This window comes from Falco cherrug, chromosome 1, assembly GCF_023634085.1.
Source record: "Falco cherrug isolate bFalChe1 chromosome 1, bFalChe1.pri, whole genome shotgun sequence".
Classification (NCBI taxonomy): domain Eukaryota; kingdom Metazoa; phylum Chordata; class Aves; order Falconiformes; family Falconidae; genus Falco; species Falco cherrug.
In genome coordinates, this window is record NC_073697.1 from 27,208,140 (window position 1) to 27,227,013 (window position 18,874).

The following is an 18,874-nucleotide window of genomic DNA, read 5'->3' on the forward strand; positions in this document are numbered from 1 at the left end:
ATTTTCCTGCAGAAATGTTGTAACATGCATCTGTTCATTGAATTAGGTCTTCTTCAGACCAAAACTTGCTTTTAATGCAATGCATAATGCAGTTTTTCAGCTGAGGTTTTCAGTACCTTTTTGAGAAGGACCATTTTGCATTAGGCCTGATTTCTTTTTGATGAATTCAAGTGTGATCTTGGGCCTTCATAATAATTTAGACATCTAAGTCCCACTGATTTGTCTAAAGTTCCTTTTGAGGATGTAGACCGTAACTTCTCTGGGCCTTAGGCTCTCACCTGTAAAATAAGGGTAATAACTCCTCTCTGCCTCTTAGAGCTCATAGATGAAAGTTTATGGTGTGCTGAGCTCCTATTTGTCACTATAGACAAAAATTATAAAAGTAGTACATAAAATCACTGGGTTAAATGCCTCATGTTTTTTCAGACAGCTTGTAGAAAGAAGCTGAGCTACTAATATTCAGATTTTGCTCTGAATGACCTTTATAAAGTGTCAGAATCCTGTGTTCCTGTGCATATGCTTGTATGTTACAGGTAGTAGACATCCAGTAACAGCCATAGTAAAGGGCAATGATTTTGCTTGGTTTGTATCTAGATGCATTTTCATGTGCTCATTTGGATTACAAATACCAGAGTTTGTTACTGCAAAAAGCAAATCAAATTAATATAAATTACTGTATCTCCTTTCCTTAGTATACCCCACTCCTTTCCTTTGTCCTTAAATAGGCATCTTTCACTTATGTCACAGCTGTTTCATATTCAGCATATACTGTGTTAATTTTCGCTTTGGTAAAAGACAGATACAGATAGAAAGGCTTTTGGGGGAGTAGGACAGAGTAGTGGCAAATTTTGCCAGGATTAAAATGCTGCATAAAAATCAGTACCTTATGTAATCAGCATGCTGGGGTTATCATTGTATGCCTTCTATACTGTTTTATGCTTTACTATAGTTTACTGTTTTACAGAAGACTCTGCAGCATTTTAGGACAGAATAGGACCATAGATAGACTAGCAGTCTTTGAATAGGGGTTTTGGTTTGGTTTAAGGTTTGTTTGTTTTGGTTTGGGTTTTTTTTTCTGTTTTGTGTGAAATAGAATCTTTAGAAAAAATGAGAACTTAGCCTCTCTGTGTGATTTCAGCAACTTCCACATCTGACTAAACAATATATTTTATTGTAATATTGTCCTGTGTCTATCCTCTGAATTAAGTTCTTTTTAGTTGTTCACTCTTAGAAAAATTGATCCACAAAATATAAAACTATAGTCTGTTGAACGTAGTCAGCTCACTTTCTGAATTAGAAAATTTTGTAGTATATCTAATTCCAGGAGATAGTTCTTTCATTGATCCCATCATCAATTTAGCCTTATACCAAACAGTTCTTTCAATAGCAGCTTTCACAAACTGGCTGCAAATTGGTCTATATTTTTGCCTGTTGGAGCTGATCATAACTAATAGAGTGGGAGATACAATTCTGGGTATTCATGCATTGTTTAGTGTGTTTGGCATATTGCTTTGAAACACTTCAGGAAGTGAGAGCAAGAAATATGGTGTCTTAAATTATGTTCAAACTATGTAAGATTACTGCATGAGGAAAGTTTATAGGATCAGTGCCTGTAAAGTAAGATCAGTGGCTGTAAGGCCTCAGCCCAAGCTCCCAATATAGAAAGGTTGCCAATATTCACTAGCCAATGCTAGGATAACCAACCATCCTAAACACTATATAATTTCCCATGTAATATGGGAAATATTACCTATCCTACAACCTATATATAGGAAAAGTTCCCCACATTTTCATGGAAAAGTGGCCATTGTTCATGCACAAGTTGTACATGTTGGACTCGCTGTACTTACAATAGAGTCACTGTGTGCGTGGTTCATCTGACTGAGACTGTGGATGCCTCCCTACCCCAAGTATACTGCCTGGGGACGGCAAGATGCTTATGACGGTACCAAGTATGATTAAATTGCTGTTCTTCAAGTTAAGATTCTTGGTGATCTTTTTCCTCATTTCCATATTTTCCTAATTTTATTCTGTTCATATCAATAGGATGTTTTTCTATTGGAATTGCTCAGAGAGAATTTGGAATTATTGAGATTGTTCCCTGCGATTAGAAGAAAATGCCATTTTCAAGACTATAACTTTATAGCATGCTACATTCTGTTCCTCTTTTGCTGCTTTGTGTCTTGCATAACAAGACTTCCCGCCTCCTCATCTTGGCCTCTTTAGTTTAGAAAAATAAAAAATGTCATGCTTGATCTTCTCTCTTTGTTGCTGGAGGATTTCTTATTGGAGGGGAGAGCTGTCTCAAGAGATCTGTATATTGATTCCAAACACTTTAGAAACAGGGGTTGAACCTGTAACATATTTTTAGTTCTTATTTTACTTATTTCATGAGGCATCCATATGAGGATTAACTTTAGATGGTGTGTACTTTGCATTTAAATGTTCATATACTAATTTATAATAATGCTTTATTTAACAAAAATCAGCATAAATAGTATCCATGAAACTAGGTTATTTTAAAATTTAACCCTCATTTTCCACCAAAATTACACCTACAGCTCTCTTTCTGTCATCCCAGCTTTTAACAGAGAGGCCTACATGCCAGAGGTTGTCTTTTTTTATCTGCATCTCATTTAGCACATTTTGGAGACTACGAATAAATTTAGCCTGCACGTTTATTGTCTGTCATATTGTGTTCTTGTTGTGGCAGCATCTGGATGTCTCAACTCATTCCGAAGATTAGCTTTATCATAAAAATAACTTAACTGGTTGTGCAAGTTGACCGAGTTTTAAGATGTCATCTTAACTTTCCTGTTCCTCCTATATGTGTCCACGTCCGGTTGCGTGGACAGGTGTAAGAGTGCCCTCTCCTGGGTGGAACACAGCAGATGGGCTCGCTCATGTGAGACGGATCCCCCTATTGAGGAGCTCTTCGCCTTGGAAAGAGTTCATGGCACTGCTACTGCCTTGCCCAGACTTTCCTGTAAAGGTAATGAGGAAGAACTTGTAGGAGTTCTGCAGGCAGAAATACCTAAAACAGTAAAACAGAAATTGTTCGGTGCTCCTGCTAGAGAGAGGGGAGGTATTTGCTCACAATGTCTGCACTTTCCAAACCGTGTTTTTCATGTCATTAGCAGCTTAAATATATATGCTGATAAAGGCAGTAAGTTTGCTAACTAAATTTACATCAGAGTCATCTGAAGTCATTTAGTTTGAATTAATATGATGCAATTCATCTTAGTGGAGTTAGATCAGAAATCAAATCAGCTATTGATTTTACATCAATTATGGCTTAAACAAGATTTAGCAAAGTTTTCACTAAACAATGCATGCGCAGAAATTTTTGGTAGTTTAATAATAACACCCTATTTTTCTTTGCTTGTTAAGGGCTTTTATGAGAAATTGACAGGACACCCTGGACTTTTTATTAATTTGCTGACCTGGCAATGTCTTCTAAATTAGTGTTACATCTGAACCTGATGTTTTTGGTAGGAAAACCTACCATTTAAGTCTGTTAAGCCTGCCTTTAAGTCTGTTAGGAAAATTATTGGTCTTTTTAAACTTCCACGTCTTTGTGGAGGAGCGATTTTCAACTGGTGATATATACACATTGGGGTCTAGGGGCCTTTCTTATGGGTTCATGAGAGGCAAAAAAAAAAACCAAAAAGACAAAAAGCAACTTCAGTTGTGAGATAGTTCTTGTAATTCTGCAGGAGGTCCCAGGTTTATTAATATTCTTAATGTAAAGGCACATACCTTGAAAAAATTTGGCATTAGCAGACTGAAAAATTAATTACAGGGAACTAAAAGCATTTCTTATAAAGGAAAAGGTGTAAAGGTCTGCTTTTTTCTTCCTGTTACAAGAAGAAGATAGCAATCTTTTCGAGGGTCCTTTCAAAATGAAAGTAAGCTGGGAAATACAGAAATAGAATTCACAACCTAACATGGCTATTATTATTAGTTTCATGAGTATTAGACTTAAAAGGGAAGAGAGGCTTTGGCCAATAGTACAAAGCATATAGTCACCATGCTACATTGCTGGTATATTGTTTTCCACTCAGAAACATTTTCTACCCTGAGTGAAGTATTTGAAGTATTTTAAGAATTTTGTATCACCATCTATTAATGTAATAACTTACAGTACATTATCAAATCTATGCAACTTTCATTGATAGGTACAAATGGATAGGTACAAAAGGGACTTAGAGCTGCCTTAAAAGGGCAGCTGGACAGCTCTTCCTGGCCAGCTGGACATCATCTTCTCACGTCCTTAGGATTAAGTAGTAGCTCCTTCTATTTTAAATGACTATAGAGGCTGAAATCAGATTCAAGCAGGTGCTCAGCAAACCTCCGTTTTGTAAACGTCCTCAGGACTGTAGTGTATAGGACCTTGAAGCTGGAAGCTTAAATTTGTTATTCAATGCAGTGGCAGCCAGGGAAGTACCTAAATGCATTGAGTAAGTAAGAGAGAAAATAAAATGGCAGTAATATTTTTGAATGATTGCTTGGGGATGAAGTTAGAGTTTCTCGTTAGGAGAGTTGAGCTTAGAATTAGACCTGGAACAGCAAATTGTTGTGAAGCGTTAATTGAATTTGGGAGTCCAGAATAAATAAAAATAAAGTCACTTTCTGTTAGAGGAAAAGTAAATGCAGTCACAGCCTAATTTCACAGCATTGGTAGTGGTCTTTAATTGCTAAAATATTTTCATATTCCTGACACTGTAGATAACCTAACTGCTGGAAAGCTCATTGTGTACAAAGTGGTCCAACTGACAGCGTGCAGATCAAATTTGGTCTCCAGGATGCTTCTACCTGGCTTCCTGCCTTTTCCTTTGAGGAGACAGGCAACACTTATTCAGGGAGTGTATTTGCAAACTGTCTTCCTACATCACTGCTGTGTCTTCTTGGGAGAAAAGGATGAGACTGGACACCTTTTTCTCTTCATGTATGTAATCTGAGTCATAGAGCCATCAATGCAGGCTGCAGAGGGGTATATGCAGGATCAAGCTGGAGGCGATAGGGCTGTACAGTACATGTGGTCCCAACTCAAAAGCTTTCCAGCTATAAGAAAATATGGATTAAAGATATGAATAACAACAGTATAATACAAGAATATATATAGTAAAATCAGAAATCTACTAGAATCCAAACCACAGAGAGAACATACTCCAGTATACTTTACATCATCAGTTGTTAGGAATCCCTTCAATGGCCTCTCTGTTTCGTAAAGCACAAGATGTTTTAGAATTCTGTGAGGTAGAAAAAGTATAATTCCTTTTAATAAAAAAGAAACCAGGAGCTCTTGAATTCAGCTATTATTGCTTGATCTAGCAATTCTGGGACTCTGAAGCTTTTTGAAACTTCTAACTAGAATTTGAAGTGATTTCCAGTGATGGCCATCTTGCTAAACTACAGTATAATCTGTCATGATGGGCACCAAATCCACAGCTGATGGAAGTCTTTTGGAACTGTCTACAATAAAAATTTACAAAACAGTGAAATTTGTCAGACATCATCCAGAAAGAGCTCAACCATGACAGATGGGTAATTTATCAAGCTGTATGGCTGTTGATACCATCCTAAAATATCTGTATTTTGGAGACTGGAACAATTTTGTATTAGGCAAAGAGCCCCTTTTCTATTTATCTTACTACAGTTAAATAATAATTTAGGGCTAAATCATTAAGTCTAAATCACTAGTCACTGTTTAGACCACAGTCATATAAAAAGTTAATTGAACTGCATTTGTAGTCATAGAAACCATTAAGGACCAATTCAAGAATACAAATTAAGACAAGATGTTGCTGTTTTCCTAACCCAATTGTCTCCAGTTTGGCCATGTGGCTAGAAAGAACGTAGGATCTGGCAAGTTACTAGAGGAGAAGATTAAGGATAAAGTCAGGTTAAACAAACAAGTCTCAAATAGTGTTCTGTTTATGTATTGAGTAATGTACGGTTTCCCTGAACACAGCAGAAGCAAGCAATTTCTCTGGTCTTTGGATCTCTCTCTGGCACACAATGTTTCACGGAAAAGGATCTAGAAAATCCCTACTGTTCTGTGTGTCTTTCTCTTCAGCAGTAGCATATGCCTTTGTTTAGGTGGAAGATCTAGTTTAGAGGTAAGGAGTTTCTTGTCTTGTACCATTTTTCTCAAATGAGGGGTAGCAATTATAGTAGTTTCAGTGAAGTATAACCCATCTCATAAAATACCCTGTTACAGCTTTCCCATCTTCCTGACAGAGTGCAAAAAAGATCACATGGTAAATTGAAAGTTGTTGCCTTTTAAAAGGTAGTATTTTAGACTGTCTCTTTCTTTCTCCAATTAGAGGTTAGTCATGCTGGGAGGTATTCAGTCATGCTGTATGATTGTCTCTCAGGGCTTTGTAGATCCTAACTCTTCGTCCTAGGAATGTTTTGATGTTACGCTGTTGGTCCCTTCCCCAAACGTACAACAGACGTAAAAGATACTGACACTGAATAAAGTGTATATATTTAGTGTCTTCCTGCACAGATATTTCTAGGTGTCTTACTATCCCTGTATTTTAATATCACCCATCCCAAACAATTTTACTCCCACTGAAACTGTGGTGAAAGTGCTCTGAGCTTTGTTCCTGGGTTCTGTTTTGAGTGGCACAGTCAAGGTTGGAAGGGACCTCTCAAGATCATCTAGTCTACCCCTATTGTTAAAGCAGCATCAGCCAGGGCAGGCTGCCCAGCAGCATCATGTCCATTTGGGTTTTGAATATCTCTAAGGATGGAGGCACCACAACCTTTCTGGGCAACCTCTGCCACTGCTCAACCACCATCAGAGTAAGGAAATGTTTTCTTATGTTCAGTTGGAATGTTATGTTGTTTCAGTTTGTGCCTAGTGCTCTTGCCTTGTCACTGGGGTCCACTGAGAAGAGTCTTAACTCCCTCAGTAGTTTCTCTACAGAGGAGTTGGACTCCTGCTGTAATATGGCAGTGGCTTCAAATCTTTCCATCTTTTTTTCAGTAATTACTTCCAGTTTTAGAGACTACATCTATGTCCAATTTTGACCTTAGTAGCTTAACACAAGCTAACCATGAGAACCCATTTAAACACTGAAAATGTAAATTCACACTCTTGAACACCAAAATGTTTTCCCTTAATATGTGCAGTGGTTTTGCAAAATTTGTAAATTTTGAAATGTAAGTTGAATAATACAGAATTCTTTTTTTTTTCCTGACCTGACAGTGTTATCAAGTTCTGTAAATCCTAATTTTCTTTCTTATACTAAATCACTTTTAGGGTTTACAGGTCCTGCTCAACAGGTTTGACATACTGCAGCAAACATCCAGCTGCATCATACCACATCCTCAAACAGCAAATGTGTACAAAGCTAAATCCTTTGCATTATGTTCACACACAGATCTTGGCCAGCTGAGAAAGCAGTCACTTCTAGTTCACTTGTCAATACTGGTGTTCTAAGATTCAAAATTAAAAAAACATGGTTAAATGTGCTACAGAAAGCAGAGTATCACTTAGAGTGATAACAGATCAGATTCTTTTCCAACCATTTGATTTATTCTCTGTAGTCCATACAGAGATGCTGCCACGTTTTATGTGATAGAATACTGATCTCCAAGGACTGACTGGTATAGTTATGCCTTTTGATACACCTCCTCAGTGATGAGTAAAATACCTTTTCTCTTTGTTCTCTCTTTTTTCTTGGTAAATAATGCCTTGGCTTTTTAAAGGTTGGTTACTTTTAAATTTCAATCACATACTGTGTGCTTAATACCAGCTGCAAAACTGCACATATTCATTTCAGATCAGAGTAATTCCCAGTTCCTGACCAGAAAAGTTTAACTCCTTGCTGCTTCTTAGTTAGATGTAGTAAAGTGTTCCAAAAAACTCTTTTGGGATCTTATTTTCATTTCCTTCTCTCACATTTTCTTCTGTGCTAACATTCATCAAATATACTGGCTTGTATTTTGTGCCTGTGGTTCGTCTATTAGATATGGCTTCTTCTATTAGATGTTCACTTGAAAAGTGAAGAGGGATTCATTTTTATTTCAAGTCTGTGAGAACTGTAACAGTTGAGGGCTCTGACTCATGTTCAGAGACTGAATGCTGTAATGGCTCTGAACATAGAGAGAGGGTGACATGAGATGTGTTTTTCCCAAGTGGCAGCAATTTTCAGATGAATATAGCAATGTTAGCTGCTGGTAAGTTTATGGCTGTGAACTACAGTTGCTTAAGAAGCAGTTCACACTGTTTCTTATCTTTTCTTTGCAAGAAAGCCATCGCAATTGTGCAGCTGCTATTATGGTTTCTGCCCCAGAGGAAAAAAACAATTTGTTATGATTATACCAGTGTCGGTTTGCTTAGACCACATTTTTAGACAGGATTTCCCAAAGTATTTGCAAAACATGTTCCTGACACTGATTGCATAATTATCAATCACAATGGAATTTAGTAGCCCTTTGTCTCGTTAACTTGTAACTTGTGTGGTTACTGAGAACTTATTGTTCTAATACTACATATCACAGATAAATTTCAGCCTAGTTCAGATAGTATATCTTTACCAGTGAGTGTTATCATTAACAATTCAGTGGTTCAGATCTTAATCCTCTATTTTTAAATGTTTTTTGCAAGCCTGATCTTGAGAGGGTCCCAGTTGGCCTGCTTGCATTTCATTGTTACTCTAACTAACTAGTCGATATTCCAGTTAAGTGTAAAAAAGTCCTTGTCATCCCCTAGCTTCAGATTTCCTTCCTCCATTTCCTAGTTTTGGAAACTTCACTGGGCAGCTGTGATCTGGCAGCATTGCAGCAATCCTTTATGATCATTTCCCCTGGACTGTGGCTAATTTATCTCGAAGCCTGTGTTGGTATGTTAATGATTCAGGAGCACAAAAGCCTTCCATAGATCCATTTCAGTAGTGTTTTTTCTTTCTTCTGAGCCATATTTTTTCTGTGAGTCCTGACAGCTTAGGTTGTGGTTGGACGTTCATTAAGCTTGTATCTGTATGTTGACAGAAAATCTGGCAGTATAAATTTGGTTCAGCCGTGATCTCATAACTAAATTTCTGTTAAATTAACCTAAGTACACAATATATTCTTTGTGCCAGCTAATTCACGGGGCTGCTGCCTGCTATCACAAAATGCTTTGCAATTCTCTAATGCTTAGTGAGATGCCAGCCCAGCTGAATTCTAGGAATGTTTGTGAGCAACTTTTCTGAGGACTTGGCTTCTTTTTCCAAAATTAGATCCCTCTTTCCAGAACCCCAGTGTTGCTGCCAAAAGGCCACTCCTACTTTGCTAGTGCAAGGGTAGTTTATAATCTTTCCTTTCCACTTCCTGGATGCCATTTTCAGACTAAGCTGCAGCCATCTTTCAAGTGGCTCTTCAGTACCAAAATTCACAGTAGATTCATGTACTTCTGGGAATAGCGTTATCTACTTATTATGGACTGCATACAAGAAAAGAGGGAGCAGACAGAAAAGGAGTTACATTAAGAGTATTTGCCCCACTTCTAGGTTATTTTTCAGATCTGGTGAAACTGAATTTCAGGTGAAGAACTTCCACTCCACAAAACAATGCAATGCCTAGTGGCATGAGGTGTGCAGCAAAGATGAGAATAACATCAGCAGAAAGAGAACTTCAGACTGGGAAAAGTAAAGTTCTTGGGTATCTGTAAACAAGCTCATCTGTTATTTGGCAAGTTAGATCACCAACATGACTCCTGCTTTTCCGTTGCCTATCAGGACAGAAAAGGTGAAAGCTAGCAGTGTGATGTGGAGCGTGATGTCTGCCTGTTGCTTTATCAAGTGCCCAATCCACACTACTTTCAGATGATGGATGTAAAGAATGTCATAGTAAGTTCTGCTCAACTCCCACCCTCCTCTTTTGTACATGGTTATTGGTGGAAGGAACATTACCATCCTCTGCCCTTCAAGCAGAGTTGTTTTCATAGTTTTATCTTGGCAGTGGGTGGCACAATTCTTTCTAGTGTGCCAGAATCATGGAATTTACTATTCTGTCCTTGTTACTAGCTTATCTTGAATGCATCTCATGCCTTTGTTCATAAAGTACCCTAAGTCATCACTGTTTTCATCATAGTTTGACTGCCAGAAAGGAGACTTCATAGAGTGAGTCTGAAAACAGCCTCCATAGTAGGATCTCGTTTTGCTGCTGTATCGTGCACTAAATTTTTGAGTGTAATAGGGAGCAGATGGCTGAAGCCTGGGAGTAGGAAGCTGAGATAGAACCAGTGCCTGCTATGGCTTGTTCATTTGCCCGTGGGAACCAGGAGGGCCAAATTCTGAGGAATGCTCTGGCAGAATGTTTTATGCAAAATACCTAGCTACTTTCTGCTTATATATATGTACTTGCTGATTTGAAAGCAGTAAGTTTACACATTGTTTCTCCTGTTCCTGGTCTCTACTTTCTATAGATCCTATTGCCTCCCCCTTTTCCTTGACAGTTCATACTCTGAAGTTTCATCCACAAGGATCAGCCTTTCACAAACCCATCCTTCACTAGGTCCATTGGCTTCCCATATTTCCAAGAATGCCAATGGAAAAATATATGTTGAACAAAGAAAAATGATCAGAAAAATAATTGCTATTTTGCTGTCAATAAGGCAATACAAATAATGCAGAATACAATACTGGAAAAAAGCTCAGCTTTTCACTGAGACCAGTTGTGTAAAACTATGTACAGATATGCAGAACTTGGCAGTAACAACGTGGGGGAAAGAAACAGGAGTAGGGAGGGGGAGCTGCTTGCTGTGAGTGCCTGCATCTCATCCAGAGGGCTGGCTGGCTGGCCAGATAGTGCTGTCTGCATGCCTCATCAAGGGACAATTTCAAGAGATTACCAGACATGATGCGAGTTTCTGGAAGGGGCAATGTGAGAAATGAGCCAGAAAGATGTGATGCTTTGAGTTTTGAGAAGGGTCCATCTGATTCAAAGTAAGAGAGAAAGATGTCACAGGTCTAGCTGTAAGTGCCATCATTGCATACTGCTTTCTTGTAGATTGCTCAGTCATCATCCCCATGAGCTCCTGCCTCTCCTTTACAGATTCCTTGCAGGTTCATATTATTCCTGACAAGGCATCTGAGACTGCCTGTCCAGCTCACTTAGTCTTGCCCTTCAAGTTCTAGGATTGTTCAAATTCAGTTACTCCAAGAATCAATCGCTCTGAGACTCTTCTTAGTTTCAATAGTTGCCCCAAGTATGCCTGCCATCCTTTTAGCAACAGCAGGCTGTTTGAATTTACCCACAGGCAAGAAAAAACAGAAGTGTTTCATGTTCCTGCCTCAGCTTGACAGGAGGAACCTTCCTCTCCACTACTGTGTGGTTGCCAGTTGTGGTGCTCTCCTATCTTCTTTGAGCCAGGACTAGTGGTAAGCTGTGTCTGTTTGGGGGATTTCAGGATCTCCGATCCATTTTCTAGAACAATGGCTGTGTGCACAGACAGGCAAGTCTGCTTAATGGTGTTGGGAAGCTGCCTCTGCTAGCTTCTAGAATGGCTTGTTCCCTGATGAAGGGTTAGGAGGATGGCCGAGGGAGAGGTGGGAGATGCAGTTAACAGTTGATCGTTCTGCTTATGACCACCCTCTGACACCGTTGTTTTGGATAACTTTGTGTTTGGCCGGGACAGCCCCTCTATACTTCAAGCCTTGATGTTGCTGATATTCTTGCTGCACTCTAAATTCCTGGACAGGCTGTCAAGAAGCCTGTTCTCCCAGGAAGAATTGTAGGGTTGTAGTTTCATATCTCCAAATTAAAGATATTATTTTACCATCCTTAGTGCCTCGCCAGAGGTTCTGCTCCCTGGACTGAGGGAGGCAAGATGGCATGAGCTCTGTGTAGCTTAGCTTTTTTGTGTAATGGCCTGGCTTTGTCTCAGTGCCTTGATTCACTTTTCAGTATTGCCACTGTTTAGGCGGGTGCTAACACAAGAGAAAGGGCTGAAACATGGGACAGGAGAGGCAAGATCCTCACCAAGACAGGACTGCATGGGATGGCTAGACAAAGATAGCCTGCCTGCTGCCTCTCAGGAAGTGGAATGGTTATGTCCAGGGCCAGCCCTGAAGGAACAGAATTAGCCTACCTGCGCCTTACAGGGAGAGGTGGCTCTGCACACCAACAATGGCTGGATGTGCAAGGCTGCCAACTGGCAATGCACCCGAGACTCAGCAGAGCAACATAGGCTTGACACCGAAGGCTAGGAAAAAAGCTTTCAGAAAAAAACCCTGTAGCCATGAAAGGAGGCTTGAAAGCCCTGTGACAACAGCAAAGAGTGATGAGAACAGCCAAGCTTGGCCCTGTCTGTGGACCACAGCAGACTGTATGAGGCGCTGGTGCCACGAGGAGGTACTGACTTGTGAGAACTTGTAACTTCCATCCAACCTTCACGTCTCACTGTAATGGCAGCATCAACCCTGTTTTCTGTGGCTCGGAGGAGGTAAGCCACCCCTGGAAATATTGGACAAATTTTCTTCCCTGTGTAATCCCCATGGCATTATGGCATGGTATCACTGTTCCCAGGACAGGATGCGGTCCATCTTTCCCTATGGGAGCATGACACCTTGCTTCTTAGGCTCAGGTGAACCTAGTTGGCTGACATTAGAAGCCTGATCTGAAATTTTCCTTTCTAACTTCATTCCACAGCATCCAAACGCATATTTTGAGAGTTGCTTTAATTGCAGAGTAGTCTTGTGAGTCACGAGCTCGGAAACAGGCTTTGGATTTCTAGGTAAGGAACTATGCTGTGAATTCCTTCTTACTTCGGGGATGATGGGGGTGTGTGGGGGGGTGTGGGCAAGCAACGTGAGCGACCCTGTTTCTGGCGGGGGTGCAGAGCCCTGACCGCGGGGGCTGTGGCAGACCCACACACACACCAGGTCCCAGGGGAGCTCCTTTCCGTGTGTATTCTCAGCGCTGACCTACGGGGGCTTCGCTGGCAATGCCACCACCCGGCACGCCGGGCTGCCGCGGCCGCGCATCCTCCCGCCCGCGCAGCGCCCGAGGGGGCCGCGGCCGCCCCTGCCCGGCCAGCGGGCCCTGAGGCGGCGCGGCGCAGGCAGCCGCGGGGCTCCGGTGCCGGGCTGGCAGCCGCCCCGCGGAGGGCCGGGCCGGGCCGCGGCAGGGCGTGCGCGGGGGGCGGGGGCGGGAGCCGCGCGGCACCGCCCCGGCCCCGCCGCCGGGAGCCGGCAGATCCGGGTCTCGTGGCGCGGGCTGACGTGTGAGCCGGCCCGAAGCAGCGGGGCCGAGCCGCGGGGCCGCCTCTGCCAGCCCGGCCGCCCTGCCGCTGCCCTGCCGCTGCTCCGCCGCCTCCCACGCCGCGCGGCCCGCCGCAGCCCTCCGCGCCCCGCGACGGCGGCCAGAGCACGGTGAGCGGGGGGAGCCGCGGCCGGGGGCCTCCGCGGCGGCGACGGGGAGGGCGCGGGCCGGCCGCGTCTAGGCAGAGCCGGGCGGGTTTCCGCGGCCACCCCCGCCCGTCCCGGAGCGGGGCGGCCCGCGGGTGGCCACGGCGCGGGCTGCAGGGGTAACTTCGAGCCTGTTGAAGTACGGAAGCGACCCCGCTGCCCGGCGCTTCGCCCGGTGCCCGGAAAGGTAAACACCGGGAGAGCTCGAGCCGTGCCGCTCGTTAATAGGCGGCGCTTTTCTTTTTACAAACCAGTGAAACGTCCGCTCGTCGTCCTCACAGCTGGGCTGGTTTGGGTTTTTCGGGTTGTTGGGGTTTTCAGTGCAAAGTGGCAGTCTTCTCTCGTTTATTGGTAGGTTTTGGGGTTTTTTTAAGGATCTCATTCTGATACTTTGAGCTGAAGGGATTTCGATTTCTCTCTTTAAAGAAGCTGCAAGTGGCATGCTGACCCCAGAGTATGTGCTCCCAGGCTGCTCCCCGCTGTTTGAAAAGCGTGTGCAACTACAGTGGGAGAAATTGAACAATGTCTTGTGAAAGATAATCTCGGGAAAAGGACAACATCATGCTGTCATTAATTTATTAAAGAGAGGATTCTGGCCACGAACTCTTCGCGTGTGTGCTCCAAGATGTGATTTGTAGCAGATTATAGTGGGAAAGGGGTATAGTGGCCTAAAAGATGACAAGAGATTGTCCATGGTCATTCCTCTGCAGTGGTCACCATGCCAGGTTTCCCAGATGTCTTGCCCTGCAGCTCAGCTGCTGCCTTCCACAGCAGTTCTGAGGCCTCAGCTAACCACTACTTCTACAAGAATGTGGCACGTGACCTGCATCAAAAACTTTTGTTTCCTGGCAAACACCTGTTTGTCTAGTCAGTCTTCAGAATTGTCTTTTAAATTATAGATTTCTGGGTGTAGGGACTGTTTGTTTGTGTTGTATACTGGCTGAACATCCATGTCTATGAATATAGATAAGTCTTGAAAACAATCTGCAGTTTTTAGAGGTGAGGACATCAAACTTTTTTGGTCTTAATAGCTTATTATGTTAATATTATTAGTGTGTGTACTGGGGAAGGTGCGTATCTGCAGTGAACATTAGTAGGTTACATCTTAGAAGTCTTTACGTGCTTAGCTATTAGATTACTACCCACCTTTACTCATTTCTGTTACTTCCCAAAAGGAGACATCAAGTTAAAAAAAATAAATAATAAAAAAAAAATCTTACTTTTGATTTCATCCTATATATAGTGAGAGTGAATAAATCCTTGGTAATTTCATCTAATTCTTGTGACCTATCAAGATGAAAGAAATGAAGTTATTGTTGTTGATGATTGATTTAAAAAGGTGACCCTGTCACTGACAACACAGCTTTAAATAGTAGAAGCAGTTGGCAAAATAATAGTGATTGTAATGTTAGCAGTACATTAGTTAGTTCAGTCCTGAGTGGTGTTCCTTCCTCTGCCTCTGAGATGGGCGAGTCCAACCTCTTTGGTTCTTTTTGCCCTGTTTTGTCAAACAGGAGATTTACAACTTTTGCCTAACTCGAGAGTGATATGAATTTCTGTATTTTAAGTAGTTAAGATCATTTTGTATGAGGTGCTAAACAAGTGCAAAGCCATGCTGGATGTGTTACTGGTCATTCCACAAAGTATTGTCACATGTGCTTCTCTGGCAGGCAGGGACATCCCTGACCCACTCGGGACTGTAAACCAAGAGGTTCTGCTTTAGAACTGAGGTGGTGGTAGCAGCTATTCTGTAGCTCTGGGTGGATCTTATTTTAGCCTAGCTGGATGTTACTTTGCTAATTATAGAAACAAATACAATAGACATGGTTCTATGATATTCCTTATACCATGCACGTTGTGACGGTTTTGCAGCACCTTAATCAAACCATAATCAAGTCCGCTAAGTCCGAAGTGCATGACCCAGTTACATGGGCAACGTTCTGCAGTCCATGTTCTTCCCTCATTCTGAGAGAAAACTAAGAATAATATACTTGTTAAAGAAGTAGTCTACGTAAAACCAATTTCAAAATGCATTATGGTTTTAATCACTTTGTAATTATTGTACCTGCTTTCAAAAGGTCAGTATTTGAGTTTAGAGAAAGTTAGTTTTGAACTGACTAATTGTTTTATTATTAACGCCTCAATTTGTACTTTCATATATTTAGACTTCAGAATTAGTGATGTGTGACTGTTATTTGCATAAAAGATGTGTAATAAAACAGAGTTTAGTTTCAGAATTTTCCCTCCTAGGTATTTTAGGTACTTGACATATATTCTTAAAGACCAAATTTTGTCTCTGCTGAAGTTCATCATAGCAGAATTGAGCCTAACAACATCATGAGTCTTCACAGGGCCAGTACAATGAAAACAGCAAGATCCTCTTTATCTTCTTAGAAGTGTGTATGAATGGAGAAGGTGTGCTGTGCCCTGGCGATACCAAGTATCAGATTCTTACTGTGTATGTTTTGAACATTTATCAGATTACTCATCACAACAAATACAAAAATATTTTGACAGATGCATTTAAAAAAATGGATGTCATCTGCCCATATTCTGCTTGGGAAGTAAATCAGAGAGCTTGTGAGCCTGCTTTGCATACATGCTATTACATACATGCTTTGCATGCATGCATTTACATACATGCTGTTACACTTGATGTTAAGCACACTTTCTATTTTAACTTCCTAGGTTATAGATACAATTTATTAATTCATAAAGATATATCTAATTGCTAATGAGGCACTTGATTCTGCAAGACATTGAGTACTTGGTGGAAGATCCAAGTGCTCCCAAGTCCTCTATAAGTACAGAGGAAGCTAAGGAAACTTTGTAAGATTACCCCATAGAGCTAAATCTTGCAATCCTTGTTCAGGTTAAAAAAAAAAAAAAAAAAAAAAAAAAAAAGTCTTTCCCCAGAACAGCTCCTTCAGCTTCTGTGCCTTGATTCACCTTGAGCTAGCTTCCCCAGTTCCCAAGGAGCCTCATTTGAAGAAAAGACTCTTTAGCTCCTCATTATGAAGGAATACAGTCAGGGATATGAGGAGGATTAGTTTTAGTCTTAGTCTTACTTCTGGTGGACCTTAGGAGCAGTGTGGTCCTATCCTCCTCTTTCCATCTTATCGCTTGCTCCACAATATTGACTGGGGCAAGCAGGAGGTCCCTTAGTGCTGCTTGATATGGCTTTTCATGAAACACTTGAAGATGCTTGGAGAGCAGCCTCTGGCATGATTGAGTGGTTGTACATGTGCATGGTTATTAATTGAACAAATACGCTTCAGAGGCTTTAGTCAAAGTATCTAGCTGGTATTTTTACAGATAATGGAGCAAATTAGTCCCATTTGGGTGGAAACAGATAGAATTACACTTGATAAAAGTTTTCCTCATTAAGATTAGTTCTGATTCTTCTGCAGCTTTGCATGCATTAAAAAACATGGCTTTCTGGAGCTAAATATAGTTTCATTCGTACTTTATAAAACTGCTAGACAAGTGTCAGACCCAAAGCACTGAGCTCTCCTAGGAAAGAAAAGATTTTATCAGAAGTAACAGAAAAGCTGTACAAAAATGTAGCACCAAACATTTACATGATATAAGCAGCTGCAATGCTTTATTTGTTGAATCTTTTCAAATACAGTCCTCTCTCTAGTAATAGAGCTTTGGTCTTTTTTGTTCATATATTCACATTATGTATTTGTATATTTCCAGCTAGTTAATCATGACAGCTTTATTTTTAGCAAGGCAATATTTTTAGAGAACTTGATAAAATAATTTATGTCAGTTTTCATACGTTAAAGAGTTCATTTAGGGAAAAAACAGCTGTCCAAATGGCATTACATGAAGATATGAAGGAAAGTTGGGCGTTAGCTCTTCAAATAGTTGAACTAAATCAAGTGTGAAACAAAGTTTCCTGGTGCCAGGGGCCTTAGTTTAACAAGAATTCAAGTGCAAGTGGTTACAGCGTTGTTAGAGGCTCATCATTTTCATATCTAGGTGAGACTGATTAGATGGCACCTGTCATTAAGCACCACTATTTGAAAATACTAGATAAAGCTTTTATCAGAGAGCTCCATGAAATACGGAAATATTCTTATACATAGACTTCTCTTGAGCCATGGAGATTGTCAGATGCTTCCAATTTCAAGTTAGTATGTAGAACAAAAGTGTCTAAAGTTGAAAAAGGCCTTCTTTCCTGTGGGAAAACTGTGGAGCTGAAGGTGAGATGTGTGCTGCAAACTAATCCTGATCTTGTGAAATAGTACCATAGATTTTCCTTGTGCAAATTAATGTAATAGATTTTAAAATCTATTGCTAGTAGGTGCAGGGGAGCCTTGTGCAATTTGCATAGCACTTTCCTTCTGATAATCTAAACTAGTCTGGGAGTCTGCTGAATTAGATGGATGTTATTCTCTGGTAAAAACTGGGTCATCTTTTAGCTAAACATATGTAAATAACCAAGCCCAGAAATCCTGTTAATTGCTACAGATTCCCTCTGGTATAAGTACTGATTAAAAATATTATAATTGATAAGCTTCAGACTGTTTACTGCAGGTATGTAGAAAACCTCATTCAACTTCCCTTGAAGTCAAAGACAGGCACCCGCTAGCTTCAGATAAAATTTGATCTGGCCTAAAGGGGTTAGGAGTAGGGCTGCCAGGGAATAGAGCTGCTTTCATCTGAAAATTGAAAATCCTGCTATCTTTCTCAGCATGCTGCTACCCTGCTAAATCTGTTTGCTCAGTGGCAACTTATTAGAAACATATGTCATCTCTGGAGGAAAAAATAATGAAAATATTCCAAAGAATTTCAGTATAATTTTGTGTTTGTATGTGATTGGAGTAACATTAAGGAATAGTGTGTTTTTTACAGTTTTAAGGATTTAGTATGATATTTTATAATCCAAACAATTGTGTTCTTAATAAACAAGTCGTAAAAAACTTAATAGCTCATGGTTTAGCGCTACACTTGTTGGCTCAATATAGTGGAAAAACTTTCATTATATTGTTTTGAAACTGTACATTTTTGTAAAGGAGTGAATAAGATAAGTTTTTAATGTTTATTTTTGCAAAGAGATGAAATGTCTAAAAGTCTCCAAATGGTTGACCCTTCAAAGAAATTACTTCAAAATAATGAGTTATTGCAGGCCACCTGAGCTGTGGTAACTGTCTGGATGCTCACGTGTAGCTCAGGGCAGCTCTGAAGTGGCTCAGTTTAACCTTTTTCTCTTATGGGCTAAGCAAAGTCGTGTTCGCTCACTGTTCCCATGGGCTAAGAGTGTGTGTGTGGACTGTTGCCACAGCTCAGCTGGTATGCAGTGGTTTTGTTACACCATGGTATTTTGTTCATGAGTTTGAGTTCTGAGTTTCACTGGGCAAACTTTAAAGTTGGATCTACTTCGAGCTTTCAGGCTGCTTTGGTACATTTGAGCATTTTAATCGTAATTTTGATTCATAATTCTTGGAATCTGTTTTATG

At 40.8% G+C, this 18,874-nt stretch overlaps 1 protein-coding gene across 5 annotated transcripts in view; it reads left to right on the forward strand.

Moving 5' to 3' along the window:
- Nucleotides 1-18,874, forward strand: part of SMIM14 (small integral membrane protein 14) — a 55,501-nt gene that overhangs the window by 1,490 nt on the left and 35,137 nt on the right. The window contains exon 1 of one of the 5 annotated variants that reach the window (XM_055700785.1): nucleotides 13,175-13,370. The exons of 3 other annotated variants lie outside the window; for them this stretch is intronic. The gene's annotated coding sequence lies outside the window, so the exon portion shown is untranslated. Of the gene's footprint in view, nucleotides 1-13,174; nucleotides 13,371-13,424; nucleotides 13,594-18,874 lie in introns of those variants that run through there. One more of the 5 variants, XM_005435244.4, reaches the window with a different exon arrangement.